Here is a 13588-nt window from a genome sequence, read left to right as displayed (position 1 = left end):
TTGGGCTCATGCTCAGCTTAAACAATGATATATTAAGCGTATTATACTTTCAAGTCGTACATTGGTGCAGAATGGCAATATAGACTGCCCAAGAAGAGTGTGATTAGGCAATGTGTCGACTAAAACTAGCATGTATAAATATTGTCACTTGTAAGGAGACAAAATGTAACACTTCCATAATTTTTCTGATCCAATGAGAGGAGATTTTCTGAATCTAGAAGGTCATTGACAATAGAAGATAATTTTGGTTGACAAGAAGACAAATGAGTCATTGATTTAAATATTTAAGAGATATATATGTGGCGGGACAAGGAGAGGAGAGGTGTTAAGAAATTCCTTTTTCTTTAAACCCTTCTGACTGAATATGGAAATGTAACTCCACATTTATGTATCTGTTCTGCCTAAACTAAGAAACAGGTACAAACATGCAGATGCAGCCAGTAAACTGTGAACTCAGAAGAACAACAAAGTGACAAGCAGAACAGCACAACAGAGGTTGGATATTAAGAGTTTCAGGTTAGATATTAAGAGTTTCAGGTTAGAGTTCACCCAATCCTGGACTTTAAAGTCCAGGCTGAGCACTTTAAATTCCATCCAAATGACCTTCTAATACTTAGTGCAACTAAGGTGAACTCTATCAAAGTTATTGAGCTACGTATTGAGGAGTTTAGAAGATTTTCTGGCCTTTGTGCTAATCCTTTTAAGAGTGAGATTTTCTTTGGGGGAGTACTGAACAGGTTGAAAGAGATTTTCTGTGAGGTATTTGGGTGTTCATCTCATTTCTGGTAAATTGAGATACCAAGATTGTTTGTTCCTGTTGGAAAAGATCACATGCTAGAATCCAAGCCTTTTGGTCCAATCTGTTTATCCGGCCTAAGAAGACTAAAGGCTATAGAAAGAAACTTGCTAGTTTTCTATGGAAGGGTTCATATGGCCTAGTGAAAGGGGAAAAAATAGCCTGGGATGTCATTTGCTGCCCTAAGATATGACTCCTTACCTTAACCATTAAGATTATTAAAAAAGTGGCAATCTCTCTGTCTCTCTATCTGGTTGAGGAATTAAGGTTTATCTTTCTTTAGCCAATGATGGCCAAGTGGATGGTTAGACATCATTTGGTTTCTAAGACTAGGATATACTTGTTAATATGCATTTTTGCAAGTGATTATGTTTTAATTTTATCTTTACATGTATTAATAAAACAAATGAGGAAAATGGAGATTAGTGAATAATTGATTCCACCTGATGGAGATTGTTGATATGCATTTTTTATTCATCAAATTATATGTTAGATTTCCCCACTGATCTTGTGCAGAGGACTGATGTTATCATTTTAAAAAAATATATATATGGACCACTGCTTAATATCATGTGTTCAAACCATTTTAAACAGTAGATTGTGTCTCTAATTTTACCTGTGGAGCTGAATTTCCTGTGAAATTCATGTTCCTATTACCTTTAAGTCTTTTTATTATGTAGTTTATGAAAAATAATTTTATAATATGAGCAGTGTTGTGGTTGTGTGAGATAAAAGATTTGTGAGATTTCTAATCTCCTTTGGTATAGTGCCTCCCAAGAGATTGTTATTGAGAACAAGCCTTTGCAAAGAAGCTGCATTGCCAATCTCCTTAGGGAGAGAGCCCTCTAACCGATTATTCCCAGCTCACAGGCACAATCCCAGCTCACAGGCCAGTTGAGTAGTTTGGTGAAGCTGAATTTTACTGGTAATAAGCTATCTAGTTTGGTTCCATTAAGTTTTGGGAATTTAAAAGAGCTGACCCACTTAGATTTGAGCTCTAATGAGCTCAATGGTGAACTTCCTGCATCTTTGTCACAAATGCTGAACCTCGTGGGGCTTTATGTTTAGCAGAACAAGCTTTCTGGTCAGGTTGATGGGATGCTCTCCAATTCCATGTCCTGGAAGATTGAAACTATGAACTTCAATACTAATTTCAATCTCAAAGCTAACACCTTTACTACATTAGCAGCTTTTCAGCTATAGGCACTAACTCAAATATTCCCAATGGTGGTTTGTTCAGTGCATTTGTTTTCTCTTACCTAGTTTGTGTGTGTATATATATAAGATGCTATATCGTACTAATCTGTCTATGCTGTATATTGTGTTTTATGCAGGCCGCACTGCAATGATAGGCTTCTTCATGGCTTATATTGTTGATGATAGCTTGACTGGGGTGGGCTTGGTTGACCAAATGGGCATCTTCTTTTGTAAAACTCTACTGTTCAAGCAGCAACCTTCTGTGCCTATCAAAAAATAGCATGTTCTTGTCTATTTCATGGTATTGTAGTTACTCTGTTTTAGTGAAGAATGTTGAATTTAAATTCACATCCTTGTAATTTAGTCTTTTGATTTATTAGTTCTTGTGCCTTTCCAGTTACAAGTTTCTACTTTTCTAAAATTCTCTGAACTTGTTTTCTTTTGAATTGAGTCGAAAAGATCATGGTGGCACTGTGTAATCATCTAAACAAGGATACATGCAGCTAAGTAAATAAGGGAAAAATAAGCTTCCAACAAACCAGTTCCACCCAACTAAAAGTGATCAGACTAATGCAGCAGGCTTCTTAGTTCTTGCATTACAAATAGGTTTCTTCATCATCACACAGGTCTGAGCCAAACTTATGTTTCTAATAAAGTATTGCTTGCTTTTAAAAAAACAAAGGGTCTGAGCCTAAGTTATTTATCTATTGTTTCCTATAAAATCAAGAAAGAGTGCCTTTTTCCATTAAAAAGCTGCTGCCACTTAATAATCAGTCATTTAAGATGACAAAGACCCTCTAATATCTCTATCCTAAACATCCATTTTTGGAACAACTTCATAATCAAAAATTAAAAATTAAATATTGTATTTGAAATTCAGTCCAGAGGTTACTGACAGTCTAATTCCAGAATTTAAACAAACAAAACACTTAATAACAGTGCTCTTGTTGGTCATCCATTTTTTTTGCTGGCCATGCTAATTCAGTGCTCTTGTAGTCTTGATTTTTCTGGACTAGTAAATATTGACTCTCCATTAATAAATATTGACTCTCCTTCCACCGGATGTGGTGATGCGCCTAGAACCAAAGAAGAAAAAGCAGTGTAAGCAACATTATATAATATATCCACGGCTTTTTTTCTTTTCTTTTTTTGGGATAAAAGATTAGGACTCATGTTATATCTACACTTGATCATGCTAAGATTTGATTTTTGTAAATTATGCATTGCAATGAAACTTTCAACCCTCAACTCATTTAGTGCATTGTTAAAGAGTCTAGGGTGTGCAAGATCAGCAGTAGTCAAAATTTCTTGTCGGCTTCGGTGAGAAATGTTTACCTCCATTGCCGCACCTTTATAAATCAATGAAAAGAAATCAGATAAAGACAAGTCACATAAGCTTCAAAGGTAATAGGATATGAAAAAGAACCAAGAATATTTTGATCTTGCAAAGCCAACAATCTAATTTAGAGTGCATTTCTAGCTATGGAAAGAAACAGGCTATAACAGCCCACATGGTGCCACAAAGCTGATCTGTCCTATAACAAACATGATTATGATGTACCCATGTTTCTTTATTAAACAGTGCAAACACAAACCAGGCGTCAACCTTCAATTACTTAGGGTTCATAGTAAAAGATTTACCAGAGATGTGCATTTATAAGTCATGATTATATTTTAAAAAATGGCAATGTAATTGAAGAAGAAATAGGAGAAAATTGCTCATATGATGGGTGATTTCTAACAAATCAGATTTCTACAAGCATATAGAGCAAAGGCTGCCAAATTTTAGATAGACATTTATAATTGGGAATAAAGGAAGGGAAAGGTTGCAAGATACTGGACACCCGTAAGTAGGACTAGAAACAATCCTAGTAATAAGCTACTCAAGCTTGATTTATTCATCTTATTAGAAAGCTCAAACCCACTATTAATTAATTTAGTTTCAAGTAGCTTGATGGTTAAAGCTTAAGTTGAGCCAAGTGGTAGGTTTTTTTTTTTTTCTTTCACAACCACACCAAATAAGGTGCATATGCAATGATGGCTTTCCATGTGAAGCAATATAAGCCGAGGATATTAGACACTATTTATTTAATTGTCATGCCAGAATCATAAAAAGATAAGTAGGAAAAGTACTTAGATATCTTCCAATATAGAAGAAAATCTAGACTAGTACTAACATCACGGTGATTTATACCGAGCACCAATTAAATACCTTAAAAATATGAATATTCTCAACAACATTAAACAGCCATGTGTAACCAACACCAACTAATGGCGTAGAATGATGTTTAAGATATGTGAAACCCACGCCCCTACCCAAAATGAAATAAATGTCAATATAAGCCCTACCCAAAAAAAAAAAAAATACTTGTCAATACATAGATTGAAAATACCTGGAGACTTATGAAAGCACATATAAAATAGGTTAGAAATTGTTCAACGCTAAATGTTTCTATCACTTCTATAGCTTCTATTATCAAGAGCTTTTGGCACTCCTAGTACATGGGACAGAACTGCTGACTGCTAATAAGTATATCCCAAAAAAAGAAAAATTGCATGCGTTGCTTACCTAGTTTGGAACATGGCTGCTTGTTGATGCACAAATCACATTCGGACATCTCCTGCGGTTATGGCCCTCTTCATGACACACTCCACATTTCGGCTTGGGTTGACTCTCCCTCCAATCCATCTCATTTCTTATTCTTGTTGACATAGGTCGACCTTTGTCTCGTAACATTTCAAGGTCAAGGTACAACTTTGGGCCAGCAACCTCCCGCCATAATGACTTATCCTTGGGCACACAAAACTCATGTGAATAGGTGGCAAGTCGCTGTTGTAAAGTATAACATGGGTCAATATACCTCATTGCATTGACATGTTCCCTGATACAAACTGCAATCACATGTGAACAAGGGATCTTATAGATTTCCCATTTGCCACAAGTACATGTGTTCTCCAGCAATCTTACTTCATGACTATGGTCTCCCCTATTAAAGCTGTGTGGATTATGTGTTGTGCAAACCTGATATACACCATTCTGCTGGTTAAATGGCCTCACATAGTGTCTTGTCCCTTTTTCATAATTTGCTTCATATTTCTCCATGGCATGCTTGCTGAACTTCTGACCATGTTCAATATCACCCAATATTTTAGTGCGCCGATCATTGAAATAGGCGACAAGTTTGCACCAAATGTAGTCAACCAATGCAGATATGGGTAGTCCACGTGCACCTTTTAGAACTCCATTGAAACACTCAGACATATTGGTAGTCATTGCCCCGTAGCGGTGTCCACCATCATGTGACAGTGTCCACTTATCCAGACCCTCCTTCGTTAGATAGGAGTACGGCTTCTTTTTTGCTATATTGGGATTGGGATCCTTACTGAATTTGAGTTCAACTTCCTTAAGGCAATCCAATATTTTTTCAAGTTTGCGATCTTGATGCTCGTATCCTGCTTTCAAGGCCAAAGACTTTAAGAATTGTCATTAAATTGGGTGTTGAAGTTGCTAGCCACATGTCTAATGCAATATCTATGATATACCGGAACATAATTATTAGGCCACTGGGCAATGGATGATATTATACCTTTATGTCGATCTGATATTATGCAAATGCCAGAATTGGGTACCACATCCCGTATTGCAGTCCGCAAGCATTCTAAAAACCATCCCCAACTGGCCCCCGTCTCATCATCCACAACCGCAAAGGCAAGCGGAAAAATCTCATTATTAGCATCAGTAGCCATTGCAATCAACAACTTTCCTTTATATTTTCCATAAAGATGAGTTCCATCAATACTAATCACTGGCCTACAATGTGCGAATCCAGCAATGGAAGGAGCAAAAGCCCAGAACATATACTTGAATATAATAGTACCCGGTATGTCCCCGTTGATTGACCGAAACTTTACTTGTGTACCTGGATCGCTATCCTTATATGCCAACAACAACTTCTGCAACTTTTGGTACGACTTTTTCCAATTCCCGTGTATGTTTGCAATAGCCTTTTGTTTCGCATCCCATATCTTTTAGTATGATATATAGTGGTTAAACCTTTCCTTCATCAGATTTTGGAGATCCTTTATTTTGCTGGTGTGATCTTCAAGTACATATTTATACAGTTCTTTGGCAAGAAAATTCGAATCCATCATTCTGCCATCTTTGTTCACCCCAACTGATGGACAAGTGTGAGGACCGCCGAATACTTTAACAGCCCATAATCCGTTAAGCTTCGGTTGCAAGAATGCTCGAACTTTCCATGCACATGACTCATTTGCGCATTTCACACACAATCTTTTCTGGTTGGACCATTCAGTTATATAATTCTTGTTGTTATCTAGAGAGTAAACTATTAATGCCTGTTTCACAGCCTCTTTATTAGGGAAAATCAACCCTTTGCTAAAATTCATTCCCCACCCCCAACTTGATGAAAATGGTATCTCAACACTTGAAGGATCAACTATATTATCCCAAGTGTTTGCATGGAATGACAGGCCATGAGCTTCATATGTAGGGACTGTAGCATGATCACCATCGCCTATATCATCTTAAAACTCTATAGCATCATCATCATGATCATCCACGACATCATCACAGACATTGTCAACATTTTCATAGTTTATAGTATTCTTGTGAAAGTCATCTCTCCCAATCATCTCTTTATACTCATCTCTACCATGATCAACATCATCTTCATCTTCGCCTTCCCCCCCTAGAGATTGAATATATTCTTGTTGATAACTAGATCCGCAAGCCTCCATTGAAGTTGGTGTCTCTTGACATGGTAGTGTATAACCCCCAACTATAGTGGATGGGGTAAGAGTCGGATGACTATTTGCATGTAATGATTGGAATTCTTCCCCGCCACCACCACCCTCCAAAGTTGTTTGTTGCACATCTTCACCGCCAACTTCTATACGAGGCTCCACACTTATATACAACTCAGCAACTTTTAATTGGAGCGTAGAGTTTATCCTGTCACATATAATCTTAACATGCTTGTCTCCTTTTATTTCAATAGGTGTGAAGACAATACGGTCACTGAACACTACAAGAGGAGCACGATATGTAATTTTTATGTCCTGCAACCGACGGTCCAAATTCAGCTCTTTCATAATTTTCTTTTTCAACTTCTTCAAATTGATCTCTTGCCGTTTTTTTAGCTGAATAATTTCTAACTTTGTACCAGGCCCTTCATATGTCACTCCGTAAGTCACATCATTGCAGAGCTCTCCACCATAATATAGATATAAATCAATCGAACTCATTACAAGCCTACAAGTCAAATAAGTTTATTGAAAGTTAGTGACAAATATAACACCTTTATTCGATATGAACTACAAATATTGCCTCAAGGAAAATATAAAGATAACATGGTCGCTAACCTTAAAAAAAATTTTAAACAACTATAAACAAATTTTTAAACTCAAACAAATTTGTACATGATCGCTAACCTTAAAAAATTAATACATTACACCTTAAAACTAACAAGAGAAGTTCATGTTTCTTGAATCCTGCCACTATAATTTACAATGTTTATTAAGAGAGCTGAAACTTTTCTTTGCTGGGATCAAAACAAAAAAACAAAAAAAAACAGTACATCATAATAATATAACAGCCCATCAAGTTCATGTTTCTTGAATCCTACCACTATAATTTACAATGTTTATTAAGAGAGCTGAAACTTTTCTTTGCTGGGATCAAAAAAAAAAAAAAAACAGCACATCATAATAATATAACAGCCCATCAAGTTCATGTTTCTTGAATCCTGCCACTATAATTTACAATGTTTATTAAGAGAGCTGAAACTTTTCTTTGCTGGGATCAAAAAAAAAAAAAACAGCACATCATAATAATATAACAGCCCATCAAGTTCATGTTTCTTGAATCCTGCCACTATAATTTACAATGTTTTATTAAGAGAGCTGAAACTTTTCTTTGCTGGGATCAAAAAAAAAAAAAAAAACAGCACATCATAATAATATAACAGCCCATCATAATAATGATAATAAACTACCATTACAAACAGCACATCATCAACTGAAAAAGTTAGTAATTTATTATTAAAAAAAAAAATTGAAGAAGGTTGAATAACCAGGTATAACAAAAATATATATATATATATATATATATATATATATATATATATTTAAAATGTTTGAATAATTTACCTCCCTTATTGAAGAAGAAGAAAAAACATTTTTTAATTTGTAGAATGTGATGTGTGGTGAAAGGGAGAGAATTTGGGCATGGGAGAGAGCTGGGAGAAGTGAGAGTTGTGAGAGTAAGGGATTAAGAGTCATCAGAGTACTAATCTGAGACAGTTAAGGTGGTTGTAGTATTAATTGGAAATCGAGTATACTAAACTCGATTTCCATTTAAATTTTTTTTTTACTATGCTCGCATAAGTGACTTGGGTGGGGTTGAATAGCCCAGAAGTCGAGTATGCTATACTCGACTTTTAGTGAAAGTCGAGTATACTATACTCGATTTTATGTCAGCGACCTTGAAGTCGAGTTCACTGTAGTCGACTTATGAAAGTCGAGTTTGTTGAACTCGACTTCTACAGGGTGTTTTTTTTTTCCTTTTTTTTAATCCACGTTAGACAGAAATATGTGGTGGCGTGGACTGAAGTTACCCGGAAGTCGAGTTTAGTAAAATCGACTTCCAAAAAGAGTCCAACTAACAAATTAAGTTTGAACACATGCTTTCATCCTAAAATTTTTCCCTTATTGTACTATTTCCCAAATTTTGTCTGGTTCTCAGCATCAGGGAGAGCCACAAGATGCAAAGCAAGGTGGTTCTCAGCAACAGGGAAAGCTTCAAGATTCAGCCGTGGCAAGTAGCGGTGATCAAGTGGTTACTGCCGAATCAGGATGGGCTAGCAAAGAACCCTACTATATATATACCCTAACATTTCATTTCATCTCATCCAGCCCAGCCGCCCACTTTCCTCTCCCTCTCTCTCACTCTCCTTTCCCACTCTCTCCTCTCCCACTCTCACTCTCACTCACTCTCCTCTCCTCTAACCACCATAGTCACAACCAAGCCTCACTCACTCTCCGCGCTTCTCACCACCACAACCCCAACCAAGCCCAGAAAACAAGATACAAGAAAAAACATTCTTCACCGACGAATCATCTAAAGTCCTCGCCACTGACAAGTCAAAATTCTCACTATCGCCAATCCCACACCACTCTGCCAGCAGCAATCGCCGATCTGACAATTTGTTAGGTTTTTTTTTTGGGTGGGTTTTTTAGATTTGTTACTTTTCCTTCCGAGTTTACAAAAATTTTGGGATTTGTTGTATTTTGGGTATGGATTGGTTTGTTAGATGATTTAGACCTTGGCATCCGTTTGGATGGCAAGAAAATAGTCAAGAAAATGTTGTAATTATTTGTATTTAATTTTTGGGTTCATTACATGTATATTCAATGATTTTTATGATTTGTGTTTGTGATTTTTGTGTTTGTGAGTTTGGGTTTGTGAGTCGTGATGAGGCTATGTTTGTGATTTTCTATGTTTGTGAATTGTGATTCTGGGCCAAGCATTAAGGGACGGGGCCGACGAGGCCCACAGGACCCGGCGGGGAGAGTCTTGGTGCAAATAAAAAAACCCGTTTATTAAACGGGCCGAGTTCGGGTAACGGGTATAAACATGCGGGTCTGGTTCAGGCATAAAGAAACCCAGCCCGAACCCAACCCATTGTCATTCCTATACATCTTAGCTGATTATATAAAGCCAAGAAGCCCCTGGATTGGGGGATGGATTTCTTGAGACTTATAAACTACTTATAACCTCTATCTCAGACTAAACTCGAGGACCCCGATGTAAGCATTTCAAGATTGTTCCTAATCAAATGTCACTTGTCTACACTTGGAATTAATTCTAACACACCTATTTATATATTTTCATCCTGTTAAGAGCATTTAAGGCTGATTGAGCATCCTACCTCTTAAAAATTAATTGTGTATGCAAAAGTAGCAAGTTAGTACCTAAAATAATCCTTACTTTTTGCCCGTCACAAGGCTGAAATACAATTATTCCCAAATTTTTAAAAACAGTGTTATTTTCGTGCTAATAAATTTGTTTCAAATCACTCCCAACTTCTTTGAATTTTTTTGGACAAAATTGCAATTTTGATAAATTGTTATGTCTCAAATCTTATTTCCCCCATTTTCTTTTATAATGTTGTGGTTTTTTGAATCCTGAGCTGGACTATTCCTACTGTACTAAGGCCCAATAGTTCTGAGGTAGGAGAGTCGGAACTAACTTAATTGAAACTCACCTTAACCAACTTTTGCACAAGCAAGGACCCCTTTGCAGAGATCTTGGTCAAGTGCTCACGGCAGGAGATGCTGTCATAAACATGTTACGGCATAAGACACACAATATAACATGATAATAAACGAGAATATACTGCCAACCAAAAATAATATTTAAACAACTTAGCAAGATGAGAATGAAATAGTATGAGTACGGCAAAAATAAGTTAGCAATAATGAAAAGAATAATGTTAATGCTTAAACAATCATGATAAAAGAGGGGGAGGAGATTAGTCTGCTGAACTTGGCTCCTTAGCAGCTTTAAGTCCAAGAAATGAACCAATCTCCAATATGGGCAATCTCACAGAAAAATCCTGCAATATAAATTGTCTACTTTGAAAGAATGGGCCTAAGTAGCTTGTTCTCAAATCATTTAACGTGCTAGAGAGTAGGCTATTAAGAATGAGAGAAGGGAGTAGCCTATTGGTACATGCCTTATTACACTCTTACTTTTCTCACTTCATTCCCTACTCTCTTGATTTTCTTTCTTTTTCTATTTATCCTCTCTATTCTTCTTCTGCATTCTATTTCTCCCTTATTTCTATATTTCTTGATGTTCTTCCTTGTTTTTCCGTTTTTGTTTACTGTGCACAACTGAGGCCCTTTTATACTACCTACCGTGATGATATTTACCATTTTACCCCTTAACTACTTTTGGCTTGGTGTGGGTGTCCTTCCTAGGCCACCCACTAGTTTGCTGGCTACTCAGCCAGCACCACTATCCTGCGTTGGCTGTGCCATGTTCCATTCCCAGACAAAATGAGTTTTGTTTTATTTTCTTGCTTTCCGTGGCATTCCATTCAGATAAGGATTGAGTGTTCTCTCTTACTAACTCCTATGACATGCACTTAGTTATTCTAGCTCATCTTTTACTCTTTCAGGTGGTATGTCATCCTAGTAGGACATTTCTCCCAAAAGAGGTTGAGCAGGAATCCTAAAATAGGCTTCCCCCTTCTCTCCACCGTCAGACCATACCCTCTCTTACCTCTGACCCATGGTCCACCACGACTGTATTGACTGGGTACAAGTAGGTAGTACCTAAGCCTTGTGCGTGCTCCATTCCCATGTGAGTCCATGACTTACCTGTTGTTCATGCGTTTGCCATTGCCTGGGGTTTGTCTGGTCTTGTTGCGTGTTCTGGTGCTTATTTTTAACCCTTTATGGTGTGAATGAGTCATTGGGTCTTCATTCTTTGCATCTCATTTCTTCTTTGGGTTAGGTCTTGCTTGGGTATGGCCTTTTCTTCTTCAATTCAGCCCGGTCTTCTTTTACTTCTGGTTTGTGGGTCAACTAATACTTTTGTCACACCACTACACTGCTTCTGCCATGATATCGCTTAACTGTGCTTGCTGGGCCTCCTTTGGGCCTGCCGTGTATTTTTTCTTCACTTGGTTTGCGTTGCCCAGGATTTCTGCTAGGTTAGTTTTCATATTATCCTAGGCTTCCTTGGCCCATTTTATTTCTTTGGGCATCCTCAACCTGCTTCATTCCTTTGGGCATCCTTGACCCATTCCATTCTTTCATTCCCATGGACTTTTGCTAAATCTTTCGGGTTTCCCCGGCCCAATTACTATATCATTTGCTTTTGGGGTTTGTTGGCCTTTGCACCAACCCCCTTTACTAATTTCTTTCTTTGGGCTCCTCCGGCCCATCTTTGCTCACTTTCTACTTCTTATGATCCCCATAGGTTTACTGCTTCATTCTCTAGGCTCTCTTGGACCTGTTTGCTTTCTTTAGGGCTTTTTTTACTGCTTTATAGGCTTGTGGACTATTAAACCTACCATTCAGGCTTAATAGTTTTTTTTTCTTATTTTGTTAATTCTTCTTCCTTCACTCCGGTTTTTTTCTTATTTTACTAATTCTTCTTCCTTCACTCCTTTTTATATTATTGGACTTCTTCTTGTTATTGGGCCCTTTTGCCAAAGTGGGCATCAACAAATGTAATTCAAAATATATGAGTTAAGAAAAAGTTATGGAAAATCAAATATCACTTTTACCTTATCAACTTATTAAAGTAAATTTTTAATTCTTAAGCAATCCTTTGCAATTTGTATATATAAATTAATAGAGTATTATAATTATTGATTTTCATGTCTAAATACAAACACCATTTTAAGGTAAATACAAGTATGAGATCCCGAATACAAGGAGTGCAACTTTTTTCATATCACCGGATGAATGTCAGATGGAACAAACTGGAGATGATTAATATAAGTTAAATATGAATATATCAGCATTGGGAAACCTGAGCCATCATTCGAGATCTAATGGAATATGGGTGTCTGGCTTCAGTACTTGTTGGGGCAATTGGTACACCTACAAGTGTTGAAGTGGAACTCTAGGCCTTGCGTGATGGTTTAAAAATCCGTCGTTCTTTTTCAAGTAGTTGAAATTGATCTCGATGCTAAAGTAGTGATGGAGTGGGTGTCAGGTAGTTCTTATAGTAACTCTGCTCATTATACTCTCATTTCGAATTGCAGGCAACTTATGAGACATGCCCCAAGAATGAAGAATAAGCACAATTTTCGAAAAGCAAATCAATGTGCAGACAGACTAGCAAAAAATGGAACAAATTAACAGTAGGCTTTTATGGTTTTTACTAATCCACCTACAGATATCATTTTATTGATGTATTATGATTCAGTGGACTGTATTATGAGAGATTATTCCTTTAACTCTTTTATGTTAGTTTAACGCAACCTAATGTAATCCATCTCAACCAATAAAAAAAAAATTCATATCATCATTGTCACACCTCCCATCGACACCAAATTTATTGTGCACATTAATTGAAACAGGCCACATAAGCAATTGTCAAAAATGTATTAAAAGTTGTATCCTAAGACTTATTTTATGAGTTCACTTTTTAATTAGCAGCACTTCAGAAATTCTCACGTTTTAAGTTCAGAAAGAGCCCAAGTAACATTATAAATGATGGGAAGGACTAAATCATCTAATATAGATAATAGATCCCATACAAAATTACAAACTACTTTAACAGTTAACAACAAAGACATGAGTTTGTTTGTCCCACACCGCTCACAAACAAGAAAAATTATAATGTGAAAGTGTCCAGCCGAGCTCAGTCGGTCAGTCGATCGGTGGGTTAGTGGGCTCTATGTTGGCTCGCCTATACCAAATTGGTTTGGACCACGAGACTTATAAGTCAAGTTAAATGTTAAATTTTCAAAATATGTAAGTCATGTTAATTTTTTTAGTGAAAATTGTATCATTTATTGTCTATAATCAAGTTCGTTGACAAATTTTGTC

Source organism: Castanea sativa, chromosome 2 (genome assembly GCF_040712315.1).
Source record: "Castanea sativa cultivar Marrone di Chiusa Pesio chromosome 2, ASM4071231v1".
Classification (NCBI taxonomy): domain Eukaryota; kingdom Viridiplantae; phylum Streptophyta; class Magnoliopsida; order Fagales; family Fagaceae; genus Castanea; species Castanea sativa.
Note: the sequence above shows the minus strand (reverse complement) of the source record.